General features: G+C 34.9%; 1 long non-coding RNA gene across 2 annotated transcripts in view; it reads left to right on the top strand.

Annotated features, from left to right (window-relative positions):
• The first annotated feature begins 1569 nt into the window (after positions 1-1569).
• LOC122217002 overlaps positions 1570-22957 on the top strand; it is a 129854-nt gene continuing 108466 nt past the window's right edge. For both annotated transcript variants that reach the window (XR_006201242.1, XR_006201241.1), the window contains exons 1-2: positions 1570-1789; positions 7086-7151. This is a non-coding gene — a long non-coding RNA (uncharacterized LOC122217002). The remainder of the gene's footprint in view (positions 1790-7085; positions 7152-22957) is intronic.

The raw sequence follows: 22957 nt of genomic DNA, 5'->3' as shown, positions 1-22957 counted from the left end.
GATATCCACATGCAAAAAACAAAAAAACAAAACACAAAAAAACTTAAAACGAAAATTAACTTAAAATGAATCCTAGACATTAATGTAAAATGCAAAACTATAAAATTCTTAGCAGACAACATAAAAGAAAATCTAGAGCTTGGCAACAACTTTTTATATACAACCAAAAGTATGACTCACAAAATAAAAAAGTTGATAAGCTTGACTTTATTAAAATTAAAAACTTCTTCTCTGTGGGAAGACACTATTAGGGGAATGGAAGACGAGCCACACTGAGAGAAAACATTTACAACAAGCATATATGATGAAGGACTATTGTTCAAAATAACACAAAGAACTCTTAAAACACAACAGTATGAAAACAAACAAGTAGGTTAAAAAATAAGACCTGAACAGACCCATCACCAAAAATGGTATATAGATGGCAAATAAAAGTATGGAAAGATGATCCACATTATAAAGCACCAGGGAAATGAAGTTTAGAAAAACCATGAGATACACACCTATTAGAGTGAGCAAAATCCAAAACACTGACAACACCAAATGTAGACAAGGATATGTAGCAATAGGAATTCACTGCTGGCAGGAATGTAAAATGATACATCCACTCTGTAAGACAGTTTGGCAGTTTCCTGTAAGTATAAATCTACAAATGGCATTGTCTTTTGGTTTTTCAGGGCTAACTGCCAATGTATGTGATTAAGTCCTCTCTGCTTCCTGTGGGAAAATGGCTAATTACTTTATATTCTCCATTAAATTTTCATTTTCTCTTCAACCACCATTTCCTTCCATAGTACACTTCAACACGAACAGACGCGTGGTCTGGAGTTTCTTCTTCACATTCTACTTATTGGACACTTTCTTGAAAATGCCCCCATATCATTTCAAATTCATTATGTATTAAACAAGATAAACACCTTTCTCTCAAAAGGAATAGCTCTATCTCATGTCCCCATTTATATACCATTATATATCCTAAAGCTAGACATTGCCAAATAAAGTTGAATTTTCCCTGGTCCTTTCTACAAGTAGCCAACCAAGACACTTAGTTTACTATTTTTTCAGAACGTCTCTCAATCAATTTTTCCCAATTCTCAATGTCATTGTGTTGCTTATCAACTCATTACTCCTTGCCTGGGTTGCTGAAAAGGCTCTTTGAATAGTCTGACTTTTGATCTTTCCTGTTCCAATTTGTATGCCTGAGAGCATCTAGATCAGTCTTTAATAACAGTTTAGTCTAACATGCTTCTTAAATTCTGTCAATGTCCCATCCTCTTTGTGGTCCTGCAGATCAATGGAATCAAATTTTCCCCAAACATGCCAAGTGTATTCTTAAAGCTAATGTGAAATTTATGTTATATTTATTCTGAAATGCCCACCTTACTGTTCTCCCCCTTCACCTGCCGCTGAGAGGGGGCACGGTGGGTGGAAAGGACGCGCCTGGAGGCGGTGGCTGCAGACTCTGGGCGGGAGGGAGCAGAGGAGCCATGAAGAAAGGAGCCCCGCCGCGGCTGCAGGAGCTGAGCGCATGCGCGGATGTGGTCTGCCGCCGCCGCCGCCGTCGCCGTCGCCGTCGCGGCCGCTTCCACCTCCCGCCCGCTTGGCTGCTCCGGTCTCTTCCTGCCTTGGTCCGCCCAGGCGGACGGCGTCTCTCTCGCACTGGCCAAAAGCTTTCTTTGCTTTTGACGAACTCCAAGTACGAGAAAAATATAGTGCTGCTTGGTCAGATTTGAACTTAAGATGATCTATTTTTATTGCTCACGTTTAAGTTTTCTCTTCCAATCAACAGGTAGGTTCCCACTCCCCCTCCCTAATTCAATACTCCAGATTTCATTATTCCTTTTACACTTGGTTACAAACTATTTCATGAACGTGTCTTCATTATGAATGCATGTTACATAACTGAAGCTTAAGATGAATATTTCCCTTACACAAATACTTTTATATTCTAATTTTGCAATTTAAAATAATCTAAAATAACTGCCTAGGCAGTTGATTTTAATCTTTTTTATGTCAGACAAATGAAGGAAGATTTTCGGGGAAATCAGTAATTTAACACACTTTACAAATATATATACAACAGTTTTAAAAAGCAAAATTATATTTTCAGTCAAGTGAAAATTGTGCAGCCAATCTAGATGTTAAAAAGTAGAGTGATGGGGGCGCCTGGGTGGCTCAGTCGGTTAAGCGGCCGACTTAGGCTCAGGTCACGATCTCGCGGTCCGTGAGTTCGAGCCCCGCGTCAGGCTCTGTGCTGACAGCTCAGAGCCTGGAGCCTGTTTCAGATTCTGTGTCTCCCTCTCTCTGACCCTCCCCTGTTCATGCTCTGTCTCTCTCTGTCTCAAAAATAAATAAACGTTAAAAATAAAAAATAAAAAAATAAATAGAGTGATGGCTCACATTTAAAGAGCTTTTTACTCTGAAGGCATAAAAAAATTGCTGTGAACTTTTATGTGTCATAGCAGTTCCTTTTTGAAATGATGAAGAATATCCTTGAGAAGTTCATCTTTAACTGATGCTCATTGTTTGAAAAGTTTTATGGTTATAGCCAAAAGAGTATGTATTATAGCTTACAACAAATGGTATTGCTTCATAAGACAACGTAGCTGCCCAGAAATGTCAATTATGGAAAAAAAAAATCTTAGCAAATATTTAAGAAATAATGTGTCTTTCAAGCATGAAATTTCTTTAAGCCTCGTGTTTTGTCTTGGCAAATAGAAGAAAGGAATATGCATTTACTTTAATGATATTTAAATGGGGAAGTAATTTTGTAAATCTTTACCGGAGCAACATATGGACTTTTATCAGTAAATGCTATTTTACATGGGATCAAAATAATTTAAATCAGTATTGTCCTTATGCGCACTCACCTATGTACTAATAAGAGCTGAATTTTCAGTGGTATGGCATAGTCTAGGGACGGCAGAGCTTGAGTTTGGATTTAAGTGGGTAAAGCATAAGGATGTAGGAGGGTTAAAAGACAGGGTTCCCTTCATGAAATCTATCACGAAGGCAAAAAGAGATTGAGGCATCAAGATTTCTTTTAAGAGTAGAAGTGTGACTAAGTTCTGAGGGAGAAAGTAGGAAGAAAGGAAGAAACTCAGTAGGAATAAAGGTTTTGGAATGAAGCATGAAAACTAACATTTATTTGTCTGTTGTATGCCAAATACTGGACTTTGTGTTTTGCAAAAGTTATTTTTATTTTATTTTTTAAAGTTCATTTATTTTTGAGAGCAAGAGAGCATGAGTTGAGGAGGGGCAGAGAATGAGGAGAAAGAGAATTCCAAGCAGGCTCCACACTGTCAGCACAGAACCCAATGTGGGGCTCTAACTCATGAACCTCAGGATCATGACTTGAGCTGAAGTCACTGTTACAATGGGAGGAGAGCAACAGCTCAGCTTCAACAATTTATTTTCTGCTCATTTTTTGTTTAATTTTACTAACATTCCCATACAACTCCACACATTGAATATGTATCTCCTTTACATGGCAGCTGTCTTTGAGTTTCCATCTTTTATGCTGATAAAGGTTCATCAGCATTTGTGGCTATTTATTTACAGATTTAAAGTACTACTACCTAGTAACTGTTTCAGTTGTTCTCCAGGCCTGTGAAATTAATTAATTAATTAATTAATAAAACAAGCACACAATATATAGGTTTCAGATATGTCACTTTTTTTTAATGTTTCTTTATTTTTGAAAGAGAGAGAGAGAAAGAGGGAGAGAGAGTGTGAGCAGGGGAGGGGCAGAGAGAGAGAGGAGACACAGAATCCAAAACAGGCTCCAAGCTCTGAGCTGTCAGCACAGAGTCTGATGCAGAGCTGGAATTTGCAGAGCTGGGAGATCATGACCTGATCTGAAGTCCGACACTTAACCGACTGAGCCACCCAGGAGTCCCTCCAATATGTCATTATTAATGTTTGGGGGCATGTAGCACTTTCCAAATGTCTTTCCTTGGGAACTTCTCTCCCTCAAGTGATTCCTGTGTTGTTTCACATTTCTTTTGTCTTCCTTTATTTCCTGTTTGTTGTTGTAGAGAATTAGCTCTGTGCTATAATTTCAGGTTTATTCTCTCATTTCCAGTGCTTCCTTCAGGAAACCAAGGGGAAAAAAAAAAGTCGAATATTGGAAGTTGTTCTTACTGGTCAGTAACAGTTTATTGCATCTGTTCCATCAGAAGGGATCTTTCTTCTTTGAGACTCTATACTTTTTGTGTTGGCTCACTAACACTACCCACCAGGTTGCCTATCTGCCTCTGTTAACATCCCTTCTCTTCAAATTGGAGAGGATATATTTAATGTATATTTTAAAGAATTTTATCTATTCAATTTTTCTCTCACTACACAACTTTTCAATGCATTTATAAGGAATATTATGATTTAGGTAAAAATTTGTAGCATCTTCTGTTTTGCGTCAGGAATAACATTGTTTGCATAAAAAATTTGCATATATAAAATGGTGAATTTATTTGATTAAATCATTTCCCCCCATGACCTTTCATCTCTTAAACCAAGAGATTTATTTCTAGGCAATAGAAGGTCTCTTTACCAAGGAATTATCTACTTTATGGTAGACAATTCTATTAAGTTTTGTCTATAGCAGTGCTATATAGTAGAACTTTCCACATTCATATAAATATTCTGTATCTTCACCATCCAATATATTAGCCACTAGTCACATGTCTACTGAACACTTAAAATGTTGTCAGTACAACTGAAGAACTAACTTTAATTTTCATTATTTTAAGTAGTCACAAATGGCTAGTGATCATTAAACTATATTGGAGAAGACAGAATTGTATACAGAAGGTTTTGGTGTCCATTGTTAAGACTTTAGCATAAATTTTGGTCATATAAAAGGTTAATAGGACATTAACAAACAAAAATTCTGAAACCAAGGATATTTTGAAGAATGTCAGTACTGTTTCTCACAGTGGCTACACTAGCTTGTATTCCTGCCAATAGTCCATGACAGTTCCTTTTTCTCCATGTCCTCACCAATACTTGTTTCTTGTGTTTTTTATTTTAGCCATTCTGAAATGGTATCTCATTGTAGTTTTGATTCTCATTTCCCTGATGATGAGTGTGAAAAATTAACCCACTGGCCCAATCAAAGGAGGGATGTGGAGACTTGGAGCACAGTGAAGTGAGGCTTTAATCAACGTTCTTGCAAAAGTGGGTGTCTGATGGACAGGCACACTTGGGGCAGTTACAGCAGGCATTTTATCTCCTAGCATGTAAGTCACTCCCCTGATTTCTCATTGGCTAAGTATACAGAGGTTACAGCCTTACCTGGAAGTTGCCTATGCCCATGGAAGGCAAAAAGTACATTCCTTGAGGTGATGCGGAGACTTCAATTCTTTAGTGCATGCTCATTGCAAAGCCAGTGAAAAATAAGCTGGGAAATGGAGAGGGGAAGAAGAACCATGAAGTGAAGTGTCTAAGGGCCTGGGGCTCCATTGTTGGGGGGAGCGGGTTTTGTACATATTTCCAATAGATTGTAAACCTATTAACTAGACAGCACAGCTTTTATTTGGTATTTCTGAAAATGAATCATCTCACTTACTTCTCACAATGAGTGATGTTGAATATCTTTCCATGTGTCTTTTGGCCATCTCTATGTCTTCTTTGGAGAAATGTCTGTTCATGTCTATTCTGCCCATTTTAAGTTGGATTTTTTTTTGGGGGGTGTTAAATTGTGTCCCTTCTTTATATATTTTGAATACTAATCCTTTATTGGATATGCCATTTGCAAATATCTTTTCCCATTCAATAGTTGCCTTTTAGTTTTATTGATTGTTTCCTTCACCGTACAGAAACTTTCTTTTGATATAGTACCAATAGTTTATTTTCTTTTATTTTCTTTGCTGTACTAGTGATACTTTAGGGTGAACAATTATTCATTTGTTTATTTTATGCAACTGCCCTTGTGCATGACATCATATTTTACATGCTTCTTTTAGGAACTTCTTCTAAATTCATATGTGTGTGTGTGTGTGTGTGTGTGTGTGTGTGTGTGTGTGTGTGTCAAGGTCCTGTTCAATCCAGAAAATAATTAGGTTATTAAATACCAGCTGTGGCATCAACTGCCAGCACACTGCCCAGCATCAAGAAGTACAGAGAACACAACCAATTGACGGTGCAAGATAATTTAACCTACTTCCCCACCCTCATTCAACCAGACAGTGTTTTTGAGAAAGACTGAAAGACTAAGATGAAATGAATAAGAGAGGTTGTTTGTTTTCTATCAAGATAGAGCACTGAAAAAAAAAATAACATTTAATTTGAGAGACAGAGTGCCAGCGGGGGAGGGGCAGAGAGAGAGGGAGACACAGAATCCAAAGTAGGCTCCAGGCTCTGAATTGTCAGCCCAGGGCCCAATGCGGGACTCAAACTCACGAACTGTGAGATCGTGACCTGATCTGAAGGTGGAAGCTCAATGGACTGGGCACTCAGGCACCCCCAAAATAGAGGACTTTAAACTTTGAACTATATAAAACCAAAACTTATATTTCTGCTATTTGGCAAGTAAGATTTCATGATTAAGATCATTTTACTTTATTATCTATGTAGTCCAGATCAGATGTCAGCAAACTTTATCCTGGGGTCATATCTGGCCCACTGCTTGTTTATGTAAATAAAGTTTTATTGAAATGCAGCTCTACTCATTTGTTCATGTACTGTATATAGCTGCTTTTGTGCTAAAAAGGAAGGGTTGAGTATTTGGGAAAGAGACTGAATAGCCCACAAAATCTAAAATATTTATCATCCTGCCCTTTGTGGAAAAACTAGATTTTACTGTATACGAAACAAGGTACCCACAAAAATCAGTGGTTTAATACAACAGAAATTTACATCTTGCTAATGCCTTGTGTCTATCACAGATTAATGAAGCTATGCCTCACACAGTTGATCAAGAACCCAAATTGACAGAAGCTCAAGCTTCATTATATGTGATCCCTGATGATCTTGAATTACACAACAGAAGAAGAAAGAGTTGAAGGGAAGGGGTGTTACATTATGAGTTTTACATGCTTCTCCTTAGAAATGATATAATGTTCTTTCATTCATAACCCATTTCCCAGGTTTAGACCCAGAGATTGCTTAACAATGAAGAAAGTGGGAAATGTTGGAGAGCTCATGGTTATGGAGTAAGTAGTAAATGGTTCTGTAAAAATTACGTAAAAAATGATGAAGCTATATTTTTCTGCTCCTCTAGTTGGTATGTGAATGAATTTCAACCCACGTGCATGTCATATTTTCTCTGACTTCTTTCTTAACTTTAGGGTTGCTTTTATGTTTCATGTGTTGATTATATATTTGTATATACATATATATATGTATACATATACATATACATACATATACATATACATATATATATACACACACACACACATGTATACATATATATGCATTTTAGATGGGGATATGTTTTACTCTAACTTTTAGTTTGTTATCTTTTCCTGAGAATTCAGTTTCTTACACATTAAGGTTATATTTTATCACTTTGAGGTAAATTATTATTACCTTAGTTTGTAATTTCTGTTATTTTATCCTTTTTTTTTTTCATCTATCTACTATTTACTTATAAAGACCACTTTTACTTTGGCTTTACTTTCTGATGTGGCACAGATGGTATTTGTTTAATGTATTTGTTTAATGGGAATGTTTAGTATTAAGTTTAAAAATACACATTTTAATCTAATTTTTCAAATTCCTCAAATTATCAAGAAGTGAACCCATATCATTTTAGTTTTCCCAAGTTATATTTAAATACAGCTTAATTTTAAATTCCTCCGGTTGTATATTAATCATTTTTACAATGACACTTATATTACTTTTTTAGTACTTTCTGTGAATAGTACCTTCTGAGTCTACTAAAGTTGCCTAACAGAATTCCTACTGAAGGAAGACCAGGGGTGATGAGATGCTAAGGCTGGGGAGTGAGAAATTTTAATTACAAGCATGATTTGTTTCAACGGTAGGGGTATTCTTGCTTAGCTGACTTCTCAGGATGCTTTCTAAAACTGTATTTTACAAGAAAGTGTACAGATGGGCCTAGGAGAAGGTTCAAGAGCCTGACTAAAATTTGGTCAAGCAAAGAATATTTGTCAATGCCTACTCATTACGTGAGACCGATCCTGGGTAACATTTTTTTGATGAAAGTTTCCATGACCATTCTCCCATAAAGGCCAGTGCATGTTTCTATGAAAGCATACATTATACTACATTACAAAACAGTCTTTTATAAACATTTCTGTAATCTTTTTCTACAGCTAACCCATCAGTTCTTTAGAGCATTAATTTTGCTGAGTTCTCAATTCCAGGTATACCATCTCATATGTAGTAGATGCTACATACATTTTCTTTTGTTAAGAAGATGAATATTTACAGTTATATGGATGATAGCATATGTTTTCCACTAAGTAATTTTTGATAGAAATATGATGCAGGTAAAAATTAAGGAAAAATCAGAAAGGGAAAATAATATTTACTGAAAGTAATTCTCTTCTAAATTACAATTTTACAAATAGCTCCTCTGCCTACATAACACAAATCTGTGAGCAGTGATTTTTCTTGTATTCATAATATAGTTTTGTGAATTTTTATATTACCATGACACAGTTCATGTTTCAATAGTTTGTAATACTAATCTAATATTTAGTAGCAACAGTGGTAATGAAACATACTAATATCAGATACTTAAAATTGGTGGTTAAATATATACTACTCAGTAGATTTTCTTACCTGCGTCTTATAAATATGCTGGTGATTTGCAGTGATAGGAAAGATCTCTAAATATCTTTACACAGGGAGCCAGATGGCCTTCTACCATGACCTTTGCCCAATGCTATTAGCATCCAAGGGTGCTGAGAAGCTCTGGCTCATTATCCACAACCAGATGTTTTCCACTTCTCTATCACTATTGCTAAGTGGTGGTTAATGTCTAGCACAATGGGTATTTGCTTGAACCTATGATCCATGAAATGTTGTCTCTTAAAATACAAATACCACCCACTGGCAGAGACTGCTCCCCATGCATTTGTAATTCAATCATTCTTCTTTATTAGAAATCCTGCTAAAATCTCAGAGATATTTTATTTAATATTTTCTCAACTTTCCCAGCTGGCAGCAAGTAAGAATATTCTAGCCTAAGAAAGAATAAAGTTAAAAATTGGAATAATCCAGAAATTACTTCTTGAATATTCATTGTTTCAGATAAATGACCACAATGAGTTAACTCCATAAACGTCACATAAACTTCTAATTTCTCCATCACCTTCCAGAAAGCCTGTTACTAAGAAAAGGAGTGGAAACTGTTTCAGTTACTAGAAAGCTGTATGCCCTAACAGGATTAATAGTCAGTTTTCTCTAAGTTGACTAATGAAAGTCAGTCTTTCACAGTCTGGTCTATTCTGGATGAACTGATGTAACTGAAATTATAGATAGCCTTAAACTTGGAGGAACAAAGTATGCTGACCTAATTAAGGCATGGGGTGTAGTGCATATTTATCTTACTTCGTGCCAAGCTACACAATATATGAAGTGTTATGTCTGGTGTGATTTTTCCAGGATTGTCTTTTAATTATAAAGGTTTGTCTACTTGTCTATAATGCCAGAAACAGTAGAAAGAAGGCTACTTATTACTGGTAAGGTGGATTCATATATCAGGATCCAAAAAATGGAGACCACTCTTGTGGCCTGGCCCACATCACACATCTAAGCCTATGTCAGCTTGCACTTTGTGGTAACACCTGTCAAGGAAACCTAATACAAACCAACCAATCTGTCCAATTCCTCTAATTCAACTTTAGATAGCTTACCCTAGAAAATAGGACCTGCTAGCCTTGTAAGGAAATCCTTGACCTTCTAGCCAATCATGCCCTGTTTCTGCACTGTCTCTTCTCACATTCTATAAAACTCGCTCTTGCCCAGAATCCTTCAGGAAGAGTGTTTCACTGCTTGTGAGGCACTCTACTCCCTTTATTCATGGATTGTTTTCCTTTGAACTTGTTACTCAGTTGTTTTAGTTTTGTCATTTGACACTATTAGAAACTTCAACAAAGACTTTTGCAATTTTTTAAATTGGTAAGATAGGTATGCCACAAAACTAGTTCTTTTCTGTAAAAATTATTGCATTATGTAGTGGACTATAGACTGATCTGTCAAATTTTATTTATTCATCCATTAAGTATTTGTTATATGGTGGACATTCTATGATAAACTGTTTATGTATTGGTAAGCATTAGAGTTAGGAATCCTTTTATGGAGAATTCTAAAACCACATTTTGATGAGAGGATCTCTCTCTTTCATTCTTCTTACTAAAGTATGTGGCTACATTCTTCAATAACAAGTTATTTCCATTTCATTTGACTATCTTATAAATATATTAGATCAAATTTTAATGACGTGATGAGATTACAAGACTTTTTTTCCCTTTGGAATTGTTTTTCACAGTGATTTTAAGTTTAATTTTTCATATAACAATACAGATAGATAAAAGGTGAACCTGTAGATAGGGCTGTGAATAACCCATATCAAGTGCATTTCATAAAATATATCTGAGAAGATACAGCTCCAAATCAGGGCTAATGGCTTATTGAGAAAATATGATTGAGGCTGGATTTTATACAGTACTTGTGCTTAATTCCTAAATTGGGAGACTGCAAAATACAACCTTATAGCTATATGCAGAGATACTGCCCTCAATGGGATTTGTTCCATAATTGAGCCCTACTAGATATGCTGTTTGAATGTAGCTTACTTTGATTTTATAAGAATGAGATTCTTCTTTGGATTAAAAATGATGCCAATATTGTAACACTTTTTTTTAATGTAGCTTTTAGGCAAGCTACAGGTTAGCTTCTTACATCATAAAACCATGATTGTCCTTAAGCAAAATTAACCATGTGTATTGTCCTAGGTGTTCCAGAAACAGAGCCAGAGACACAGTTTCAAGTGTTAATAGTTTGTTTGAGAAATGCAGTGTGAGGGTGGTAGAGATGAAGAGAAAAAAGGCAAGGAAATGCAGCAACATGGTGCTATAACCTTACCTGCCTGCTTGGTATGAACTGCAGAAAGGAACAGGAGGCTGGTCCCCAGCTCAGCATGTTTGCTTAGCATGTGAGCTTATCCGGGAAAGTTTGTAAGGAGAATATATACCTAGCTGTATGCCACGGACGAGAAAAAGGCAGAGGGATGTATAATCAGCCCCTGTATACTCTTTCTTTTGTGTTAGTGAAAGTAGGACACAGGTAGCTAACACTCCAGATTGCATCATCTTCCATCTCAGAGGTTGGACAAAAAACCAAATTGCATACCCTGCAGTAGGACATTTCATCCAGATCTAAAGGTGGAAGGGTGATTTGTTTCAAGTAAGTAGTAAGGAGGAAAAAGGCAGAGGCAGTTGATAGAGGGAATCTGAGAATGTGCACAATATGTGCATCCAGTAACCATTCTTCCTGAGCATTTCCATAGTACTGAATTCTAGTGGCTAAAGGCTATATTCAGTAAGTCTTAGTTTTTGAAATGTCTGTTTCTCACAGTAGCCTTCAGGGTCCTTGAAAACCTATATTGTTCTTCATTCATGTTTAGGGTATTGCCTAATACATAATAAGTATAGAGTATATAATTGTTTAATGAATGGTTGGTTATATGAGGTAAAAAGTGAAGAGAGATAGTAATTCTCACACAAGGAGTAGTTTTAAATAGCAATAGATCTAGCTATTGTGTTTAAGAGCAGAAAAGGAGAGAACATTAATTCCTCATGCCTTAGGGCAGACCTTTGGTGCCAGTTTGTCTACACTCTAAAGGATTTTCACTCTTTAGAATATTTTCCCTCTTCTATTTTACTCAGGATAGACACTAAGTAGAATGAAGGGAATAAAATTGTCAAAAGCCTATTTATTAACACTTGTGGAATTTGTGTAGGGTTTTAGAGTGTCCTTGAAAGTAGGGGAAGGATTCAGACTGTGTTTAGGATCTCAGGGAGCTAGGCTAATGTCAGTGTCCTCTAATTAGAATTGAATAAATCATCTATTTCTGAAAAGTCTGCCAACCAACAAATATTCTATATACACCAACATGAAAACCATACTAAGTTCACCGATCATTAAAAAATAGTATATAGTGTTCCTGTATTACTTAATAACTTTTCCTTCTATTTGTGAATCATCTATACAAATTTTAGGAATCTAAGAACCAGTGAGGATGGGTCCATTTTAGAGTATAGGTTGGAAAAAAAAAACCTAAATAGAACATGGAGTGATTTTTAGAAGCATATGACTTATGACAAAAACCTATGTTTATTTGCCTATTGAGAGCTCCACTTACATATCTAATAAATATTGCAAATTTAACATGTTGGTTACTTGCAGCCAAACCTAATCTTAAATTTTATAAACCTCAATATAATATGGAAGATAGAATTTTACTATCAGAAAACTTCTTAAACTTATATATTTAACTTTATAAAAATAAAGCCTCATTTTTTTTACCTTCCTAAATTTGTCACAGGTAGATTTAAAACTTTATAAGAGCCCTTTCCATTCTTTAGTTTTGGAAATTACTAAATTCATCCAACCTTAATATTTACTATTGAAGAGACAGTAACTAAATTGTGTATGTGATGTTAAAAGATTACATAACTAGTGAGCAATAAAACTGGAATAGAAACCTGACCTTCTAATGCTTTTTTTAGCATTTTCGTGGAAACCAAAGCAAATTAATTGTAATTTCGGGTAACTATGAATCAGTAAATGCTTCCTTGCTTGTGTGTTGTTGTTATTGTTTTTATTAGAATATTCTCTGTACACTATTGGATTCCTTCCTTCTTTTAGTTGTTCTTTTTCTTTTCTTTTCTATAGTTAAATGTCTCTGTTTTTTCCTGTCCTTTCTCACAACAGAGACCTTTGGGCTCTTAGCTAATAACAAACATTTGTTGAGGTAACAAAGAAATCATATTTGAATGGTTTAATATACACCTTCAGTGTTGGTAAGTAGAATACAAACTCTGTTTGTATACTAAAGCAAATTTTGAGAAAATACTGGTAGGAAATGAGTCAAAATGATGAGACTCTTCCAGGCAAACCATGTGAAAAATCTGTAACAATCAGTTCCAAAGCAGACTGACCTTTAGTGCATGAATCTAAGGGTCATCATTTTGATATTTCCCCATGGCTAGGAAATTTTAGGAGTTGGAAAGACTCTTCTGATACCTGAGATTGAAAAAAGTATCCAGGTATGCTGAAAACTATAGAAAGCTTATGAAGAAAATTGAAGAAGATAAAAAGAAATGGAAAAACATTCTGTGCTCATGGATTGGAAGGATAAATATTGTTAAAATGTCAATACTACCCAAAGCTATCTACACATTCAATGCAATCCCAATCAAAATTGCACCAGCATTCTTCTCGAAGCTAGAATAGTCAATCCTAAAATTTGTATGGAACTGCAAAAGACCCCGAATAGCTAAGAAATATTGAAGAAGAAGACCAAAGAGGGAGGCCTCACAATCTCAGACTTTAGCCTCTACTACAAAGCTGTAATCATCAAGATGGCATGGTATTGGCACAAAAACAGACACAGAGACCAATGGAATAGATAGAGACTCCAGAATTGGACCCACAAATGTATGGCCAACTAATCTTTGACAAAGCAGGAAAGAATATCCAATGGAAAAAAAAAGACAGTCTCTTTAACAAATGGTGCTGGGAGAAATGGACAGCAACATGCAGAAGAATGAAACTAGACCGCTTTCTTACACCATTCACAAAAATAAACTCAAAATGGATAAATGACCTGAATGTCAGACAGGAAACCATCAAAACCCTAGAAGAAAGCAGGAAAAAAACCTCTCTGACATCAGCCACAGCAATTTCTTACTTGCCACATCTCCAAAGGCAAGGGAATTAAAAGCAAAAATGAACTATTGGGACCTCATGAAGATAAAAAGCTTCTGCACTGCAAGGGAAACATCAACAAAACTAAAAGGCAACCAACAGAATGGGAAAATATATTTGCAAATGACATATCGGACAAAGGGCTAGTATCCAAAATCTATAAAGAACTCACCAAACTCCACACCCAAAAAACAAATAATCTAGTGAAGAAATGGGCAGAAGACATGAATAGACACTTCTCTAAAGAAGACATCCGGATGGCCAACAGGCACATGGAAAGATGCTCAACAGCACTCCTCATGGGGGAAATACAAATCAAAGCCACACTGAGATATCACCTCACGCCAGTCAGAGTGGCTAAAATGAACAAATCAGGAGACTGTAGATGTTGGCGAGGATGTGGAGAAATGGGAACCCTCTCGCAGTGTTGGTGGGAATGCAAACTGGTGCAGCCGCTCTGGAAAACAGTGTGGAGGTTCCTCAAAAAATTAAAAATAGATCTACCCTATGACCCAGCAATCATACTGCTAGGAATTTACCCAAGGGATACAGGAGTGCTGATGCATAGGGGCACTTGTACCCCAATGTTTATAGCAGCACTTTCAACAATAGCCAAATTATGGAAAGAGCCTAAATGTCCATCAACTGATGAATGGATAAACAAATTGTGGTTTATATACTTAATGGAATATCACTTGGCAATGAGAAAGAATGAAATATGGCCTTTTGTAGCAACGTGGATGAAACTGGAGAGTGTTATGCTAAGTGAAATAAGTCATACAGAGAAAGACGGATACCATGTTTTCACTCTTATGTGGATTCTGAGAAACTTGACAGAAGACCATGGGGGAGGGGAAGGGAAAACAAAAAGAGAGGGAGGGAGGCAAACCATAAGAGACTCTTAAAAACTGAGAATAAACTGAGGGTTGATGGGGGGTGGGAGGGAGGGGAAAGTGGGTGATGGGCATTGAGGAGGGCACCTGTTGGGATGAGCCCTGGGTGTTGTATGGAAACCAATATGACAATAACCTTCATAATAAAAGAAAGAAAGAAAGAAAAGGATCCAGTAGCTTACCTTATTGCTTAATTTGTGTTTGGCAGAAAAGGAAATTGCTATTAATAGACATCAATAGACTGACAATGGTTCATTGTATTTCCCTGTGTAAGGCATTCTGTATTGGAAAGAGAAATAGTTCCCAATGGAGATATGAGTGTGATACAAGTGGAAGGGATTTCTTTTCCTTCCAACTTTTTTTGCTGCTCAGCACTAGCTTTCAAGCATATCTTTAATCTTTTCTGTCCACTCTGTTCACAAATGTTCTTTTCTTCACAGTTGCTACATGTGGTAGAACTATTATGAACTCTCATTATATTGTATTTATCTGTTTTACATAACTAAAGGCTATTAGAGTTCATTTCTATTTATTCAACTATTTGTGTTTAATTTTCAGGGAACCAATAAATAAAACTCAAGGGATCTAAAAGCTGCCAGTTACTGGAATATACTCTGTCTCTTTGCATGCATGTTAAGTACTGACATAAGTGTTCATACTTTGTTTTCCATCCTTGCTTTTGTACAGGAATTTCATACATAAGATGACCCTTTAAATACATTAAAAAAATAAGACTGTTATATATTCAGAAACTGTTCTGACCCATTTAAAATGGTCCCAAAAAGACATTAAAAGATAATTTTTTTAAAAAAAGGTAAAATCATGACTTACATATAGTATAATAGTGAACTCACATTATCTAGTTTATTTTGCTCATATAATATGAGGGAATAGACAGATGTTATAACTAACTTAAAAAGTGAAAAATGCGCAAATTTATATGAAGTAAAAGAATGTTGTGGCAAATTGCAAATGGGGACAAAATTCATTTTCACATAGGGGAGAGAAATTCAGTTGAAATCACTACCCAAAGAACAGGATAGAATTTACATATCTATCAGAAAAGAAATTTAAATGGCTAAAATAGAAGTTAAAAGGTTTATTTAGCCAGTGTGCATCTGGAAGCACCTGAAGACCCAGAGATGCCCTACTAAGGCAGACTCAGGGTTGTCACAGCTTAAGAGAAATTAAGTACCTGTCATTATGGTTTTGGTTTAAGTGCCAGTTTTCAGCTTTAGTCAAAACTTGCAGTTTGAAATTGGTCCTATTTTCATGCCCTTTGCTTGAGATCTCCGGTATAATGCTGACAGCCATCAAAACAATATTTCTATAAACTATTTTTGTCAACTTCAGAGGATTATCAGCTAGTAAAGGTTCATAGGATGGGGGTGTGGGTAACTTGCAATAAAGAAAAGGTAGCAATAGTGGAAATGTGGGAGGAAAACTGGGAATCCTCTAGCATGTCCATTTTCATCTTTCTGCAAATCCTGTATTTACTTGAATTCGTTGGTATTATTATCCTCTTCTACACAAGAAAGTAAAAGAAATGAACTGTTAATGACTTTAATATAGTGTGCATTCAGAGCTAGACACAATGCAATACTGTTACTAGAGAAGAATGCTTAAAAACCTGGATGAGAATCTGCCTGCCACGATAGCCACCCCACTGCATAAGGACCACTATGACTATGACAGTTTGACCACGCGTGCGCACACACACACACACACACACACACACACACACAATTTAGAATATAATAAACTTTTTAGGAGTCAGAAGAATGAGCAATTATTTAGACAAAAACTCTAAGTTTAAAATTAGGATAAAATGGCTTGATTGAAAAATTCATATTTCATAAATCATGTTCAACCAGTTCTAAGGTATTTTTTCTTTTGAACTTCCTTTACTATTTATTTTTCACATAATTTTAAATATTAAGCAATGGTTCCTAAATCAATAGCTTAAATTTTAAAATAAACATCCTGTCGTTTTTTCATTCTATAGAATTTTTTGTATTAGGTGTCCATTTGGCTATTTCAGATATTCACAGTTCCTCTAATACAAAAAAACCTTCTGAATCATTTCTATTCCAGCAATGTGTAAGTTGTAGAAAAGCTACTGGCAACTGAAATTGCATGATTCTTTTTTTATTGCTCATTAGTTTATGGACAGTCTAACTTAATCCTTTAAAGAGAATTATGATTGTGTTATTGCTTACATTTGTATGCTAATAACAGCAAGCTATGGATCAGAATTAGTATAAAATGCTTAATTACAAATAAATGTGACAGTAATGTGATAACTTAGAAGTTAAATTCAGATCATTTCTAATAGATGAAATAGGAACTAATTATCTGCTTTCTACCTAACAATTCTTAAATAGTGGTGTTGGCCATAGCAGAATTCACAGGGTGGAGGGTAAGATTGTCTACTGAATTTTATAGAATAAAATGATAAATTAATTACTCTTTATAAAACACTATTTTGGGATTTTTGCTTTGATACTTCTCTAAAAGAAACCTGGGTGAAAATATTCCTTTCACGTGAATAGATCTGAATCTGACAAATGACTAAATCAAATGTCCAATTCAATTATTTAAAGATCAAGATTATAGCACAAAAACGTTTTTTTTTTTCATTTAATTCAGGTTTCTAACTGCAAAATGCTCAAAAAGTAAAAACAAACAAACAAACAAAAGCATACAGTGATTCTAGGAATGAACTAGACGATATAAGGTGATAGATTGTTGTCAGTAAAATTTGAAATTACATTTCTCTACAATAACCATAAAAGTAAACAAGGCAACTAAGGAAAATTAAAGTAATTATATATTCATACATATGCTTTAACTTTTTTGACCTATTTACCAAAGAGAATTGCATGCAAATTTCTATTAGAAAAAAATGCATTCAAATCCAATAATTCAGAGCTTGAGCCAGTTCATCCAATATTTGGCTGAAATTTATACTTTCAGATTGTCGACATGGTTATGTACCTTAAAATAGTGAATTGTCTTTAGGTATTTCAGTTTTGCAAAAATCTATAAAAAGCTATTTTATGCATATAAGAAATTCCTATTAAATCGTTAAAACAAATCTAATAATCTTCATTAGTTTTTTTCCAGTTATAATCATAAAAATAAATCACAATGAAACATTTAATATTGCATATCTGCAATAATACATTTATGCTTTTTGCTAGAACATTCCTCATGGATAGTGACCATTACATATCCTATCCTATCCATTCCTATCACAATTTAAAAAGAAAAAAAATGCTTTATGAAGCAAAAATATAAATACTAAGTAATTAGGTGTTCATGGAAAGAATGTGATCAATAAATGGGACATTTGATGCTATTTTTATTTCTAACCTTCACTTATCATATTTTATTGGTTTAGTTTGCAAATCATTGGTTATAGAAGTTTCTAATGATATTCTGATTCTTAGCTGTTTCCCAGAAGAAGCTACTATAAGTCATAATAATATTGACATTAAAAACACATTAAGTACAGATATCATGTTTTATTTTTTAGAGTCTATTTCCAATTATTGATGTTCTTCAGTAAGCTCTCCATTTCTTATACACACTGGACCTATATAATTCACATGTGTCTTTCTAACCAATTTTTATTTCTTTATTTATTAAATTTATTATAGAGAGTGTGAGCAGGGGAGGGGCAGAGAGAGAGGGAGATAGAGGATCAAAGCAGGCTTCATGCTGACAGCAGTGAGCCTGATATGGGGCTCGAACTCATGGACCATGAGATCATGACCTGAGCTGAAGTCAGATGCTCAACCAACTGAGCCACCCAGGTGCTGTTTTAACCAATATTTAAATGAAAATTCCATGTTAAGTACCACCACCAGGTCATCCCTCATAATAGTGTCAGTGGTAAAGGACACTGTCAGCAATGGAAAATGTGATTATTCTTTGAAAAAGACATAGGATTATTCTTCTGGCAAATCCTCTGGTAAGATTTAAATTGACATAAGACAGATCAACAGGAAAAATTCTAATTTAATGTTGCACGCATGGGAACCTCACATACATGACAGGTTCAAACACAAAAAGGTAAAATGAGGTATATATGCCATCTTAAGCTAAGGAATGGGATAGGGATTCTCAAAAGAACGAGGGCAATTCATAAGGCAATAGGAAGAAGAGCATATGTTTGGGAATTAAATGTTAGTTCTGCCTTACAGATGGGTCACAAATAAAATTTATCTCTGGTAATAACTCTTATTATAGGAAACATCACAATTTAGATTTTTCTAGGGTGTTAAGGCATGGGCAAAATTTCTCTGGAGCCTGCATGATGTTGATTGCCTTCAGCTCAAAATCGTCCATGTGCCAAAGTGACGCATTTTAGGGGGGATTTGTTCTGAGTCCCTTCATTGTGCTAATTCTACTAAGAATGGTAGGCTTATAAATATAAATTCACAAGTTGTAAAGTATCTTAAGTTTTTTTTTTTTTCTACACTGAAATTTATTGTTATTCCCTGGGGGGGAAAAACAACTTTTATACATATATTAAAGAGTTTTAGCTCTGGAAATATGTTTTTAGCAAACATATTGCTTACAAAAATCTTCTAAAAAGAAGTTCAGCTGATACCTTTTTCCCTCCTTTTTTATACATTTAACAAATATGTTTTTACCAATGAACAATGAGCAGGACACAATTCTAGGATTTGAATTGATAAAATATGTATCAACACCATTTGTGCAGAAATTTCTTTATCAGAATTTTCTTAAGTGTACATATTTTTTAAATATGGTACACAGAGCTGTATAATTTTTTTTCACTAAAAACACTCTTCAGAAAGGTCAGAGGTCTGTGTACTTAGATGTGCATATCATATATTTCATATAATTTGTCTCAATCACTAAATTTCATAATTACAGCTTATTGAGAAATTACCTACTTATATTTGTTAATTGTAATCCATGTTTGTAACCTTAATCTTACAGTGTACTGGCAAGGATTATGGCACTTTAATAAGTATGTCATTGGGAATGAGCATATTCAATTATTTGCTCATTCAGTCATTCGATAATTTTTTTATTTAAAGCATGTTTGGAAACGTATCTTTTATCGCATACTTTGCTCTGGAGGACAAAGAAATGGAACAGACGTGATAATTTTCATAAAGTTATTTATAATCTAACAGTAAGTTAAGCAGATGAAAAAAAGTTTGTCAGCGTTAATAAAATTTAGAGAAGAGTGAGAACACAAGAGAGACAATTGTCAATTCAAATGGAAGGGGCCATAAACATTGTTTTTTTAAAGAAAGAACTATGTGTTAAGTAATTAGGAAATCCAGGTTGTGGGAAGATACTTATATTGGCAATGAAGGAAGAAGCACAAGATAAAGCCTGAAATAGGCTACGATGTTCAAACTACAAGTATATTGCTATTACTGAACATAGAGCATTATGTGTGCAAAGGACAATAAAGAAAGAATAAAATATCAGGTTGGAGAAACATGAAGACAAAGATAAAGGTGGGAAGAATTGGTCAGTATTGGGTAGGAAAATGACAGTATGTATGGGAAGACTCGACTTTGAGGAACTTGAAATAATAGAATATATCTTAAGTCATAAATAGTGTAGCTTTGATAGTTCCTTTTAGTGGATAGTAGAAAGGAACTAAATAAAACTGGTCATATATGAAGAAGACATAAACAGAGCCTCCTGTTTCCAAGGTGGAGTAAAATAACTAGATTCATTCCTCTGCTTTAAAAAAATGAATACTGGATAAAAAAAATAGAAAACACCTTTCTTTTCAAATATCCAATAACAGCTAACAGAAGACATTGGGCAGTGATAGAAGGTAAAGCAAATGAAGGGATCCCTTGAATTGGCCTAGGATTCTGCCTGTGGGTTTTCCAGGTCACGGCACTTGGAGGGGGAACACTAGTGAAACTCAGAAGTTCACTTTAAGTTGAAATGACCAAGTTGAGATTTTAGGAGAGACAAGGAATCTAGTGTTTGCCAGGCAGCGAAGAGACAAGGGAGAGCTGTACTAATAGAAGTAGTGGAGATCTGCAGCAATTGGAAAAGTTAAGAAATTGGATTCTCCCTTAATGCCTCCAGAAGGGAATGCAGCTCTGCTGATGCTCTGATTTTTGGCCAGTGATACTTGCTTTAGACTTCTGACCTCTAAAACGTTAAGACATGAAATGTGTGTTGTTTTAAGACAGAGTTTGTGGTAATAATGTGGCAGCAGTAATGCAAGAGGCTAACATCTTATTTCAAGATGCATGATAAATCAACATAGAGTGGTATTGGCATCAAAAAAATGAATAATGAAACAGAAACAAATTCATGAAGTATACCATAAGTCTGACCATAACTGACTTTTTAACAAAAGTTCTAAGAGGATTCACTGGTGGACAAATAGTATTTTCAACAAATTGTGTGGAAACATTTAGCTGTCTGGATGGAAAGGAAGTGAAATATAGAAGTAAAAACTTTTTTTTTATAATTTATAAAATTTATTTATAATTTTAAATATAAAGTATAAAATTTATAAAAAAAATTTATACTTTAAATATATGCAGTTCATTGTATGTCAGTATCTCAATAAACATTGAAACAATCTTGTCCTCAGTAACTGTCTAATTTTTCATAATCTGTGCTTATTAGTGGTATTAATTCAAGGTTATATATTTCCTCTTTCCTCTGCCTGGAATGTTTTTCCTCTGAGATAGTTGCATGTCTTACTCTGTCACTTTATGCAGGTCCTCTAGTCAAATGGCATCTTCAGTAAGAGCCTGTCCCTGTCTGGCAGGCCACTGTGTCTGGAGCAGAATGCCACAGTGGAACAAGATAAAATATATTAGAGAAATAGCAGGTACTAGATGATCTAGGTTCTTCTTATCACTTCAGTGACTTTTGTTTTTTCCTTGTGGTGAAATGAGCCTTTGGAGAATTTCATGAATGGCTTCCTATCTCCAAGGGAAAACAAAACAATACAAAACAAAACAAAATAAAACAAAACACATTACTGACATAAATTTTAATAGGATCATTTTGGCTGCCATGTTGTATGGGATTAAAAGTGGGAAAAGATAGAAGCAGGAGACCAGATAGAGATGATAGCTATTGGAACAAGCTGTTAGATTTATCTTTATTAATTTTTTTTGGTGATATGAGTAATTCACCACCAGAATATTAACTACTTAATAAATGACATAACAAAAGTGCTAATTGGTGTTGACTAAACCTTGCAGAGAATGCTCTCTTCAACATATTATAGACCATTACTTGTCAAGAATCTCTACCAGTTTTGTTTAAAATAGCCTAAATAAAAACAAAATCAATTTAAAGAATCATACATTTTTGAGTTTATAAGCATGTGTTGCTTTTGTTTCCATTGTTTTTAGACTATAATGCGTTTGCTTACATTACTTTGGCTAGTAATAGTGATGTCTAATATGTAAACAGATATGAGTAGATGCTATGTGAGTCTGATGCGTGTGCTTGACAGTGAATTGTAGATGGTGTCTCTGTTTATTCATGATATTCCTGTCACTGATTTTTTTTTATGTACAAATTGAGCTAGCTGGACATATGGTCTCCTCTAAGCTCTAGGGACCAATTGCCAAAATTCAAGGCAATTTCATTTTGAAGAATATCTTTTGAGAAAACCTGCAAGGGCTAGTTGAAAGAGTTTCTTCCATAAATTATTTTAGAGAACACCTTAATATAAATGACTTCCTGACTTGGGCTCTTTACCAATTCACCTTCAGAATTTTATGTTTATAACAGAAAAAAAATCAAGCTTGAAAAAGGTTTTTGAAAATTAAAATAATAATTTAATACCTATGTGTAATCTAATTACATTTATGTAATAATATACAAATGTTTCTCCCTGTCTTACATTCACAGTTTCACTGGAAACCAATCTAAGGTAGCCAAACCATTATGGTAGTCTCTAAGATGGCCCCAGTGATTCCCAGTGCTTGGCATTCATGCTGGTGTGTGCAGACTGGACCTGGTGGCTTACTTCTCACAAATAGAGTACTGCAAAACTCTTGGAATGTCACTCCCAGATTAGGTTACAGAGAGAATGTGTGGCTACCTTCCTGTACTTCCTTGCCAGTTCATTCTGAGGGAGCCAGCTGGCATGTCGTGAGCTGGCTGAAGTAGAG

This window comes from Panthera leo, chromosome B1 (genome assembly GCF_018350215.1).
Source record: "Panthera leo isolate Ple1 chromosome B1, P.leo_Ple1_pat1.1, whole genome shotgun sequence".
Classification (NCBI taxonomy): domain Eukaryota; kingdom Metazoa; phylum Chordata; class Mammalia; order Carnivora; family Felidae; genus Panthera; species Panthera leo.
The sequence above is the reverse complement of the archived record's forward strand: the minus strand, read 5'-3'. Positions and strand labels throughout refer to the sequence as shown.